At 39.3% G+C, this 13,612-nt stretch overlaps 1 protein-coding gene and 1 pseudogene across 1 annotated transcript in view; both read right to left on the bottom strand.

Moving 5' to 3' along the window:
- LOC138173295 (vomeronasal type-2 receptor 26-like) overlaps positions 1-13,612 on the bottom strand; it is a 59,402-nt gene that overhangs the window by 9,738 nt on the left and 36,052 nt on the right. The gene's annotated exons all lie outside the window — the stretch shown is intronic.
- Positions 7,097-8,030, bottom strand: LOC138173292 (ATPase GET3-like; annotated as a pseudogene).

The following is a 13,612-nucleotide window of genomic DNA, read 5'->3' as shown; positions in this document are numbered from 1 at the left end:
CCAGTGATGAATGTACCATTTCACTTAACTTGTTCATATCAGTTTACTTTTGGAAAGGGAATTTTCCTAACATTTCATTCTGCCTTTCTTGGCCTTTTGTCTGATGCAGCGTGATATAGGCGAGAGAGTGCCAAAAATCAAATCAGGAAGCCTTGAGTTGTTCTTTATCAGACACTAACTAGCTCTTTCACCCTGGGCTACTTTTTCGAACTTTCTCAGCCTCAGTCACCTCCCATAGATCATCAGAGTAATAATCTGAACTAATCCTTATGTTTCTTGTGTGCATGAAGTTAGATAATGCATTTTAAGTACTTTTTACTCCTTGATATGCTTCTGGTCATTATAATTTTTGAGTCATAAACTTTAGTAAGGAAATAAGCAAGTTAGATATGGTTCAGATAAGGACAACCATGATTGTGAGGTCTGTTTCAACCTTGAAATACAAGAGTGATTTTGATAGAACTGCTGGTGTTTATTTTCAATAAAGAATGCTTAGAGGAGCCATGGTGACTCTTTTTTTCCCAAATATTTTAGAGAGTTTCTTGAGGAAGAAGAATTGGATTTCTGTCTGACTCTGTAAAGCCATATACGAACAGCTTTCCAGAGGACTGCTGCTGCTGTGAACAGCTTTAAGTTTCTGATTACATAATACAGTGAACTCTCTATTTTTCAGCAGTGAATTGAAGTAAAACATTCACAGAAACCAAAGTACAGCATTCACAATGTTATGAAATAACAAGTTATTACTACAGTGGCCACATATTTTTCCCCAAAGTGCCTACATAGTTTTAAACAAAAGATATCATTCAGTAAGTCCTTACCTCAATCATCCTTAAGGAGCAATCCTTCTTAAGGGACACAAAGTACCCAGTTCCATGTTCTCCACCCCTAGGTCACATTGCCTTAATCTCTGGAGTACAAAGTTCTCCCACCCCTAGGCCATAGTAAATCACGACCTTCTCAGTCAGCATTAAGTACCCAAGAAGAGATCTTTTTATCTGGACTTCAGGCTGGCTCCCAGATCCCATGGTTCCTCTTCGATGATCCCAGTTTCTGCCTGAATCTACCCAACTGTCACTTAGATTCAAAGGTAGGCAGCTCTCGGCTCCCCATCCAGCTCCTCCACCAATCTAGTTCAATATTGAAGCTCAGTGTCCAGTCCACCTCAAGTTCTTTGAAGTTTCTGTCTCTGGGAAGACAAAGCTTAGCAGACCCACAATAATATTCATGCACGTTCCCAGCACCATTATCCATTCACTATTGGCCTGTGAAATCAACACAGACCCACATACAAGGTCTGAGAACTCAACATAAATCGTCATACAGTCTCAGGACCTCTGATATCTTCCTCCAGCACTTCTGTGAACAAACAACAAGAAAGTCCTCTTTCAGGGATTCCAGTGAGCTCCTAGGGCTTCCTTACAAAGTACCACAAACAAAAATGAACACAAACAGAAAAGACAAACGGAGTTCCTGATCACTTCTGCCACCACAAGTGCTTTTCTTCCTTCTCCTCCCTAGCTAGCGCCTTGTACTTCTTACATATGGCCATTAGCTCCTCCCCTTCCTGTTGCATCAGCAACAAGGGTTTACGAGTTCTGGAGTTCACAAATTATGTTTCTTTTTTTCTTTACTTTATCAAATGCTTTATTAAATTCTAGTTTACATGATTCATTTATACAAGATTTTGAGTTACAAATTTTCTCCCAGTTCTTCTACTACCCACCACCTCAAAATAGCAATCCCACTGGATATCCCCTCCTCTAATCTGCCCTCTCCCATATCTTGCCCCCTCCAGCCTATGATTTTCCAGTAGGGCACAGTGGATCTCTATGCTCCAGTGCCTGTATATCTCATTTCCCACTTACATGTAAAATAATATTAATAATAGCATGTATATATATGTTAAACATTTGATTTTAAAATTTTGAATTCCAGATTCATTCCCTTTCTCTCTTGTCACCCCCCCTCACTGAGAAGAGAAGCAATTCAATGTAGGTTGTGTATGTGTAGTCATGCAAAACATTTCCATAGTGGATATATAGTAATAGACTGACTATATTTCCCTCCATCCTATCCTGCCTCCCACTTGATCTATTCTCTACTTTTAACCTGTTCCTTTTCAAAAGTGGGTGATCCCATCTTCCCTGCCCCCAGAATGTTCTCCCTTTTATCATCCCCCTCTCATAACATTCCCCCCTACTTTCCTGTAGGGTGAGATACCCTATTTAGTGTGTATGTCATTCCTTCTGTAAGCCAAATTCAATGAGAAAAAGGTTGACCCTTTCCCTTTTACTTTCCTGTTCTTCCTCTCCATTGTAACCACTTTCCCTTGCCCCTTCTATATGAGATAGTTTACCCCACACTGTCTCTCCCCATCTCCTCTAATTATATTCTTCTTTCACCTCTTAATATCAACTTTTAATTATTATCCCTTCCTATTCAATTGATCCTGTGCCCCCTGTCTATGTATACCTCTACACATATATACACACTGTCACATATGTATTCATATGCCCATATATACTTCTATTTAGACACACATGTGTACGTATACATATGTGTCTATATATATATGTATATACATTTCTATTCCCTTCAACTATTCTCAAAAGTTCATAAGTAACAATTATCATTTTTCTACATAGGAATGTAAATTGTTCAACTTTGATAAATTCCTTATGATTTCTTTTCCCTGTTCACCTTCTAATGCTTCTGTTGCTTCTTGTATCTGAATGTCAAATTTTCTATTCAACTTTGATTTTTTCATCAAGAATGCTTGAAAGTCCTCTATTCCATTGAGTGACCACATTTTCCCCTGAAACATGATACTCAATTTTGCTGGGTAGGTGATTCTTGGTTTTAAACTCAGGTCCTTTGGCCTTTGGAATATCATATTCCAAGCCCTTCAATCCCTCAATGTAGAAACTGCCAGATCCTGTGTTATCCTGATTGTGTTTCCACATTATCCAAATTGTTTCTTCTTGGCTGCTTGTAATATTTTTCCTGCACCTGGTAATTCTGGAAACTGGCTATAATATTCCTAGGAGTTGTCTTTTGGGGACCTTTTTCAGGAGGTGATTTGCGGATTCCTTCAAGTTCTATTTTCCCTCTGGTTCTAAGACATCAGGCAATTTTACTTGAGAGTTTCTTGAAGGATAACTTCTATGTTCTTTTTTTGATCATGGGTTTCAGGTAGTCCAATATTTTTAAATTATCTCTCCTGGATCTACTTTCCAGGTCAGCAGTTTTCCCAATAAGATAGTTCATATTGCCTTCCATTTTTTTCCTTTCTTTGAATCTGTTTAATAGTATCTTGATTTCTCATAAAGTCACTAGCTTCCATTTGCTCCAAACTAATTCAGAAGGAATGATTCTCTTCAGTTAGCTTTTGAGATTCTTTTTCCATAGGACAATTTCACCTTTTTAGTGCATTCTTCTCCTCATTGCCTTTTTGAGCCTCTTTAGCAATTTGAGTTAGTCTACTTTTTAATGTGTTATTTTCTTCAGTCAGGTTTCTGACTCTCATTTTTTTTTTATTTTTTGGAGGGCTATTGGGGTTAAGTGACTTGCCCAAGGTCACACGGGTAGTTTTGTGTTAAGTGTCTGAGGCCGGATTTGAACTCAGGTCCACCTGACTCCAGGGCTGGTGCTCTATTCACTGCCCCACTTGCCACTCCAGTTGACTCTCACTTCACAATTTTATTGCATCCTTCTCATTTCTCTTCCCAGTTTTTCCTGCACTTCTCTTATTTGGTTTTCTAAATCTTTTGTAAGGTCCTCTATGGCCTTTAACAAGCTCGTATTTTTCTTGGAAGCTACTGTTGTAAGAGTTCTGACTTTGCTGTCTTCTTCCTATTCCATGCTTTGATCCTTTATGTCCCCAAAATAGGAGCGCAAAATTGGATTGCTCTACTTGCTTTGCTTCCTTTGCTTGCTCATGATGCCACTCAATTACTTGACCTTTGAGCTTTTTACCACAGTAGGAGTCTGCTACCAGATAGGGGACATTTGTTCCAATAGCTGGGGTTTTTGGAGCTGCTGTAGTTGTTAATCGAGTGCCCTCTCTGAGCCTCCACCCATTCTGGCAAAGGGTTCACGCACCTTAGGGCCTCCACCCAAGACACCAGTCCAAGCAGGTTAAAGCAAGAGCAATTACCCCTCAGCCTGGTTGCTTGGTCCTTCCACAATCTGCAAGGCAGGAGTTGAAGAGGCCACGTTTTGGTGGCTGCAAGGCCACAGTGCATAATTGGCTTCTCCTTGCAAGGTGTAAAGGCTGGACCACACTCCCAAACTATCAGATCCCAAAGTCCACACTGCACTGACCTCTGACTTTTTCCTTAGCATCTATATGTTTATAATTTTGGAAACAGCCACAGCTGCTGGTGATGTGCAGTCCCTCCAGTCAGCTATCTCCATCAGGAGATTAGTTTCTCTCTGACATTTCATGTGTTCTGTAGCTCTAAAGTTTGTCTAGAGTCATTTTTCACATGAATTGGAGGAGGTGGAAGCCAAAGTTGGGCAGGAAGTGCTGTTTCTCCTCCACCATCTTGACTCTGCCCCCTACAAGTTCTGTTTCTTAACAAAGACTTGATATAATTATGGGCATGACTTAAAAGAAACTTTCACTGAAATAAGGAGCTAAATAATTAAATTGCTGAAACAAGGTGTTAAGTACTTATTTTATTGCCATTAAAGACTCCAGGGGATGTAGTTCAGGACAATTAATGGAAGATAAAGAGAGATTAGATCCAATGTAAGGAACAGCCTCCTTGCAACTGGAAGTCTTCATAAAGGAATGGACAGCGTTGAGAAGTGGTGTTGCCTGACCCAGATCTATTAGAGGACATCCAGTAATGCCAAAAAGAAATTTTTTTGATGTTCTCGCAGAAGAGATTCCTGTCCTCATACTTATTGACATCAATAGTGCATGATGGCCTTTCCTTCTTGACCTCTCTATAGCATTTGACACTTTCAGGCAGCATGTTCTCTTTGATACTCTCTTCTCTCTAGGTCTTTATGACACTACTTCTTCCTAGTTTTCCTCCTACCTATCTTACCATGAATGAACATGGACGCAGAGAGGAAATTTCTAGGCAATAATAGGTAGAAGTTGAAAAAGGAAAGGCATAGATTAGTGGTGGAGAAGACACCCTGCCATGGAGCAGTGCGACACCTTCAATAACTGGCATTATTGTATGGGTGAGGTACAGGGAAATGGAGAAAGACATGAGGGAAAGTCCTGTGAGGCAGTGCCAGAAAGTGCCTAGAGGGCAGAGCCTAGAACCACTGCTCTCTGTTTGACAGCAGAAGAATCCAGAACAAAAGATATTTATTGGCATCATAAATCAGAGAAGAAGGGTCTAGGGCAGAGAGAAAGAGAAGTTTAATAAGAAATCTTTGTTTTAAAGCAATTGGGGTTAAGTGACTTGGTCAAGGTTACACGGCCAGTAACTTCTGGGTGTGGTGGTGTCTGAGCCCGGATTCGATCCCAGGCCATCCCGACTCTGGGGCCAGTGCTCTTACTCACTGTGACCTCTGGCTGCCCCTAAGCAAATGGGGTTAAGTGACTTGGTCTAGGTTACACAGCCAGTCACTTCTGGGTATGGTGGTGTCTGAGCCCGGATTCGATCCCAGGCCATCCCGACTCCGGGGCCAGTGCTCTTACTCACTGTGACCTCTGGCTGCCCCTAAGCAATTGGGGTTAAGTGACTTGGTCTAGGTTACACGGCCAGTCACTTCTGGGTGTGGTGGTGTCTGAGCCCGGATTCGATCCCAGGCCATCCCGACTCCGGGGCCAGTGCTCTTACTCACTGTGACCTCTGGCTGCCCCTAAGCAAATGGGGTTAAGGGACTTGCTCAAGGTTACACGGCTAGGTGTTTCTGGGTGGGTGCTAAGTGCCTGAGCCTAGATTCGATCCCAGGTCATCTTGACTCTGGGGCCGGTGCTCTTACTCACTGTGCTACCTGGCTGCCCCAGAAATCTTTAATTCCAAAGGATCATAAAATAATTTCTATTCATAGATATTTGACAAAGTTCTATAAGTATATTTGATATGAAACCTTTATCTGATAAACTAAAAATAGATTTTGTGCTTTCCTTCTAGTCTTGGCTACACTCATTTTATTTTTAAAAAATATTTAATTCAATGTAATAAAATTATCCATTTTCCATCTAACTTTGCTCTCTCTCTTGTTTATTCACAAATTGTCCACCTCCCCATAATTTTGATAAGCAATATGCTCCATGTTCTAATTTTCTTGTACTCTCTCTTTGTTTCTAAGTCATGTACCCAGTCTGACCTTGTCTTGGTAAATGGTTCAAGATATTGGTATATGCCTAGTTTTTGCCATACTGCTTTCCAGTTTTTTCAACTATTTGTACCAACTACTGTATTCTTATCACAAAATCTTAAGTTTTTACAGTTACCAAATACAATACTATTACATTCATTTGCTGCTGTATATTGTATTTTTTATGTTTATATTTATATATATTATATGTTTACCCTGTTCCATTGATCTACCTTTCTATTTCTTAGCTACTTGGCTATCTGGTATAATTTTGATAACAACTTTCTTACAATATAGTTTAAGATATAATAGTGCTAACCCTCCTTCCTTTACAATTCTTCCCTTATTTTCTTTGATATTCTTGACTTTTTGTTCTTCCAAATGATATTCGTTGTGATTTTTCTACTTCAATATTTTGTTTTGGCTAATTTAACGGAGACAGCATTAAATACATTAATTAGTTTAGGTAAAATTATCATTTTTTCAAATGAGAAATCATATGCACTAGGGATGGGGGTGAGAAGTTATTGGACTTGAGGTGGGGCAGGGAGGGAATAGAGTCAGTGATAAGGTGCCAGGCAGCAGGGACATGAGGGGACAGATAGCAGCCTGGAACACAGGGGCAAGATGAGTACAGTCTCACTAAATTTGTATTTCTTTCCCTCACCCTCCACCTGACCCTACAAAGCTCAGTTGGCTGCCCCCTGGGAGAAATGAATAAATGCCTTCCTTTTCCTGTCTCTACCCTCCTTTCCTCCACCAAATCCCTTGTGGGGCATCAGGAACATCTGTGCAAAGTGGCCTAGGGGCAGAGGGGAGTTCCAGGGAAATGCACAGCAGGGGGAGACTGGACCAAGGAGGGGGGCTCACACATCTTACAGGGCTTTTAGACTGGGGGAACACCAGTTAGTTGATCATTATGTTGTGGGTGTCTATCATGCACTTGACCAGCTCTTGGATGCACCTTTTAGTCTCATACAGGGAGAGAAACTCATCAATGCAGACACGAATAAAGGTTGTCTGTTCCAGATCCTTGAACTGCTCCCTGACTTACAAGATGACAGACAGGGTTTCCTCAAGTTTGGAGGCCAACTGGTCAGCATTCATGTCACCAGGCCCAGCTTGTTGTACATCTGTGAGATGAAGGGGCTGTTATGGTCCTTGATCTGCATGAGGCAACCCAGGCCCCACTCAACAATGGTGGGGAAAATTGAGTAATTAAGCATGTGCCCAATGGGGGCCATATCAAACATGACAACTGAGAAATGCATCCCTTTCACCAGCCTCATGACCTCAGCATAGCTCATGGCCTCATCAGTGCTGAGGAAGGCACTCATGGCCTCCTGCATCATCTTCTTTCCCATGCTCAGCCTGTTATCTTCTTCACAGAACTCATCAGCAAGCTCTGCCACACCCAGGATGGGGTCATTCTCCCTAGCCAGAGGTTGTCATAGGCTATAACTTTGGTAGGGACTTGGGAGAACTTCAGGTCAGAGGCATGGGAGATGTTATGCGTGCATGGAGATGATGAAGACATTTTCTCTCCCCTTGGACAGCTGTACTGCTAGGCTGCAATTGCAAGTGGTCTTACCCACGAGGCCCTCACCCCCGACAAAAATCCACTTGAAGATGTGCTGCTCGATGATGTTGTTGTGTCTAGGCTCCAGGGGCTCGACATCAGGCACATCCTCAGACTCCTCTGACTCCCACCCCCACACAGCCACCCCAGCCTCCATCTTGGAACAGCCTCCTAAAATTGTCATTTTTATGCTGCTGCCAACCCAAGAGCAATTATTATTTCACTAATTATTTAAATCTGATTTTATTTCTATAGAAAATATTTTTTCTAATTTTGTTTACATGGTCCTGAGTTTGTTTAGGCAGGCATAATCCCAAGAATTTTGTACTGTATACAACTGTTTTAAGTGGAGTATCTTTTTTACTATCTCTACTTGCAGGGTTGTTTTTGTAATATATAGGGATGCTGATGATTTATGTGAATCCACTTCACATCCTAATTTGCTAAAATTAATGTTTTAACTAACTATTCAGTTGAGTCTTTGGATTGTCCAACCATACCATCTGCAAAAAGGTTGTTTTTTACCTGCTCTCTACTCTGATTCCTTCTATTATTTTTTCTTCTCTAAAAAATGATTTTCCTTAAATGAAGAGGGCTAGCTGAAGGGGAGGAGACGTGGGAGTGGAAATCAATTTTACTAAATGAAAAGAAAAAGAGGGGGAAGAAATAATACAACCACACAGGAGCATGAGAGAAAAAAAAATAACACAGAAAACCCTAAAGGGGAGAGGAGTCACATGACAAGGGTACACCAGAGTTGGAAGGAAGAATACCACAGGAAACCATTATCTTAATAAAGATTTAAAAAAAAGTAACTGAATGAACAGTAGCTAAATGACGCAGTGGATAGGGCATTGGACTTGGAGTTCAAATCTGGTCTTCGACACTTACTAGCTGTGAGTCCCTGGGCAAGTCACTTAACCCTGTTTCCCTCATTTTCCTTATCTATATAATGAACAGAAGAAGGAAATGGAGCTCCACTGGCAGACACTGAGGCAGGCCCAGAGGGCGCGGCCCACAGAGGCAGGCCCAGAAGGGTCCTTATCAACTCTGAGGGCAAGTCTTCCCACTAACCACAAGGGCCACTACCAGGCCTATCACTAAAGGGCTGGGACTGGAAAGAGCAAGGTAAGAAGAAAATACAGGGGCCCCTGTCCTGGACAGCAAACAATCCTGGGGCTACCACTTCACAGCCCAGAAATTAAAAAAAAAAAAGCCGCTTTCAGGACCTCCCTAGTCCAGGATGACAGAGTGAACCTCACTTGCTCCAAACCCCCCCTCTGACCCTGAAAACATAGTAACTCTTGCCCCAGGGCAAAACACTCTACAGTAAAGGCTTGGAATCCTAGAGGAAGGGTGTGGCTAAGGCCCTGCCTCAAAATAAGTAGAAAGCAGACTACAAAGACAAAGACACTGGAGTCCTACTATCCTCAGAGGGAGGAACCATCCTTAGAGAGAGACAATGTGGACTCCAAACCCAAAGCTGAAACTTCAACAGGGAATGGGTTCCAAGCACAGAAGGCTCTCCTAGATGAGATCAAAAGGAACTTTGAAAACAAAATGAGAGAGATAGAAGAAAAAATGAATAATTCCCTCAAAACCAAAATAGCAGATTTAGAAAAACAATATAATGAGGAAAACATCTCCCTAAAAAGAAAAGTGTATGATATGGAAAAGGAGCTCCAAAAATTAACCAAGGAAAATGATTTACTAAAAACTAGAATTAACCAAATGGAAAAAAAAATGATTATATGAGGAACCAAGAATTAGTCAAGCAAAACAACAAGAATGAAAAATTAGAAAAAGAGGTAAAATACCTCAAAGAAAAAATAACTGCCTGGAAAACAGATCCGGGAGAGATAATCTGAGAATCATAGGCCTACCAGAAAACTATGATGAAAAAATGAGGCTGGACAACATTCTCCAAGAGCTCGTTAAAGAAAACTGCCCTGAGATACTAGAACCTGAGGGTAAAATAGAAATCAAGAGAATCCACCTGATACCTGCTGAAAGAGATCCCAAACTGAAAAGTCCTCGAAATGTTGTGGGCAAACTCCAGAACTACCAGATAAAAGAGAAAATACTTCAAGCAGCCAGAAAGAAACAATTCAAATATCGAGGGTCCACAGGGAGGATTGCACAGGATTTGGCAGCCTCTACACTGAAAGATCAGAGGGAGTGGAATACAATTTTCCAGAGGGCAAAAGAGCTCAGGTTACAACCAAGGATCATGTACCCAGCAAGACTGAGCATATTCTTCCAGGCAAAGACGTGGTCATTCAATGATATAACAGAGTTCCAGACCTTCTTGATAAAAAACCCAGAACTCAATGGAAAATTCAACGTCCGATTATGAGATGCAACAGTGACTAAGAAAGGTAAACAGGGAGATCACACACACACCCTGCTATTTGATAAGAGCAAGCTGGTAATAGACAAGTAGAGGGCATGAGTATAAAATACAGAAAATGACGATTAAAAAAAATCTTATTAAGGGATACAAAGGGACTGCAATGGAAGAAAGGGAATGGAGTGGAAAAGGATAAATTATGCCACACATAGAGGCATAAAAACTGTATAGCAGAGGAAAAAAAGGGAGGGAGTTGGGAAGCATATGAGTTTTTCCCTCATTGGTTCTGGTACAAGGAGGGAATAAAAACCAGTTAAGCAAAGGAATCTATGGAAAAGAAATGCAAAAAATATAATTTTAGAGGGAAATAGCGGAGGGAGAGAAGCTTCACACAAGATTTGTTCCTGTCACTCTTGGTACAAAGAAGAAATAACATACTTCATTAAGTATAAAAATATCCTACAGGCAGTAGGAGTGGGAAAGAGTTATGAAAGGTGGATGGGAGTGGTTTGTAGGGAGCGATGAAGAAAAGGGAAAGGGGAGGAAAAGGGAGGGGGGCTGATAAGGGAACACTGAGGGAGGCGGTGGTCAAAAGGGAAACTATTAAGGGGGGAAGGAAGAAGGAAGGGAAATTATAAACATTAACAGGGGTGGGAATAGGATAGAGGGAAAGAAACAGATAACAATCATAACTGTAAATGTGCATGGAATGAACTCTCCCATAAAATGGACATGGAGAGCAGAATGGATTAGAAATCATAATCCTACAATATGCTGTTTACAAAAAAACACATCTGAAACACACAAGGTAAAGGTAAAAGTTTATAGTAAAATATATCATGCCTCAGGTAAAGTAAAAAAAAAAAGCAGAGGTAGCAATCTTTATCTCAGATAAAGCAAAAGCAAAAATTGACCTAATTAAAAGAGATAAGGAAGGAAACTATATCCTCTTAAAAGGCACCATCAAGAATGAAGCAATATCATTATTTAACATATATGCACCAAGTGGTGTAGCATCCAAATTCCTAGAGGAGAAGATCAAGGAATTAAAGGAAGAAATAGATAGCAAAACTATACTAGTGGGAGAACTTAATCTCCCCCTCTCTGAACTTGATAAATCCAACCTCAAAATAAACAAGAAAGAAGTAAAGGAGGTGAACAGAATTTTAGAGAATATAGGTATGATAGATCTCTGGAGAAAACTGAATGGGGATAAAAAGGAATATACTTTCCTCTCAGCGGTTCATGGCACATACTAAAAAATTGACCATGTCCTAGGGCATAAAAACCTCACAATTCTATGCAGTAAGGCAGAAATATTAAATGCATCCTTCTCAGATCATGATGCAATAAAATTATATGCAATAAAGGGCCAGGGAAAGACAGAGTAAAAACTAATTGGAAATTAAACAATTTAATCTTAAAGAATGAGTGGGTCAAACAAGAAATTAAAAAAAAGAATCAGTAATTTCATTCAAAAGAAAGATAATAATGAGACAACATACCAAAATTTGTGGGGTACATCAAAGGCAGTTCTTAGGGGAAGTTTTATATGACTGAGTGCATACATGATTAAATTAGAGAAAAGGGAGCTCAACGAATTGGGCATGCACTTAAAAAACCTAGAAAAAGAACAAACTCAAAATCCCAAATTAAATACTAAATTAGAAATATTGAAAACCAAAGGAGAGATTAATAAAATTGAAATTAAGAAAACTATTGAATTAATAAACAAAACCAAACAAAATTGATAGACCCTTAGTCAATATGATAAAAAAAAGAAAAAAAAACCAAATTATGAGTATCAAAATTGGAAAGGGTGAATCTACCTCCAATGAAGAGGAAATCAAAACAATAATTAGGAATTATTTTTCCCAATTGTGTGCACATATATTTGAAAATTTAGGGAAATGGATGAATATTTACAAACATACAAGTTGCCCAGATTAACTGAAGAGGAAGTAAATTACCTAAATAATCCCATCTTAGAAAAAGAAATTGAACAAGCCATCAGTCAACTCCCTAGGAAAAAATCTTCAGGGCCAGACAGATTCACTAGTGAATTGTATCAAACATTGAAATAACAAGTGATTCCAATTCTCTACAAGCTATTTGGGAAAATTAGTGAAGAAGGAGTCCTAGCAAATTCTTTTTATGACACAAATGTTTTACTGTTGCCTAAATCAGGAAGAGATAAAACAGAGAAAGAAAATTATAGACCAATCCACCTCATGAATATAGATGCAAAAATTCTAAATAAAATACTAGCAAAAAGACTACAGCAACTTGTCTCAAGAATAATACACTTTGATCAGGTAGGATTTATTCCAGGAATGTAAGGATGGTTTAATATTAGGAAAACCATCAGTATAATTGATCATATCAACAATAAAACTAGCAGAAACCACATGATCATCCCAATAGATGCAGAAAAGGCTTTTGACAAAATACAACATCCATTCCTATTAAAAACATTAGAAAGTATAGGAATAAATGGAGCCTTCCTTAAAATAATAGGTAGCATCTATTTAAAGCCATCAGCAAGTATTATATGTAATGGGGAGAAGCTAGAAGCATTTCCCATAAGATCACTGGTGAAACAAGGGTGTCCACTATCACCCCTCTTATTCATTCAGGTACTAGAAATGTTAGCAATAGCAATTAGAAAAGAAAAAGAAATAAAAGAATCAAATTAGGCAAAGAAGACACCAAGCTATCACTCTTTGCAGATGATATGATGATATACTTAGGGAATCCTAGAGAATCAAGTAAAAAATTACTTGACACTATAAATAAATTTGGCAAAGTTGCAGGTTATAAAATAAACCCACATAAATCCTTGGCATTCCTATATATTTCCAATGAAATTCAACAGCAAGAGATAGAAAGAGAAATCCCATTTAAAGTTACTGTAGACATTATAAAATATTTGGGAATCTACCTGCCAAAACAACCCCAGGACCTATATGACCATAAGTACAAAACACTTTTCACACAAATAAAGTCAGATCTAACTAATTGGAAAAATATCAATTGCTAGTGGCTGCGTCGAGCTAATACAATAAAAATGACAATTTTACCTAAATTAAATTATATATTTATTGCCATATCAATTAATTTACCAAAAAAACTACTTTACAAAGCTAGAAAAAATAGTAACAAAATTCATTTGGAATAATAAACGGTCCAGACTATCAAGAGAATTAATGCAAAGAAATGTTAGGGAAGGTGGAATAGCTATGCCAGATTGAAATCTGTATTATAAAGCAGCAGTCATCAAAACTACTTGGTACTGGCTGAGGAATAGAGGAGTGGATCAATGGAATAGATTAGTCACACGAGATTTAGAAGTCAATGACTATAGTAATCTATTGTTTGATAACCCCTAG

Source organism: Petaurus breviceps, unplaced genomic scaffold (genome assembly GCF_028583685.1).
Source record: "Petaurus breviceps papuanus isolate PSGF00001 unplaced genomic scaffold, PetGlider_PUasm1.0 569, whole genome shotgun sequence".
Taxonomy (NCBI): domain Eukaryota; kingdom Metazoa; phylum Chordata; class Mammalia; order Diprotodontia; family Petauridae; genus Petaurus; species Petaurus breviceps.
Note: the sequence above shows the minus strand (reverse complement) of the source record. Positions and strands in the feature narration are given on the sequence as shown.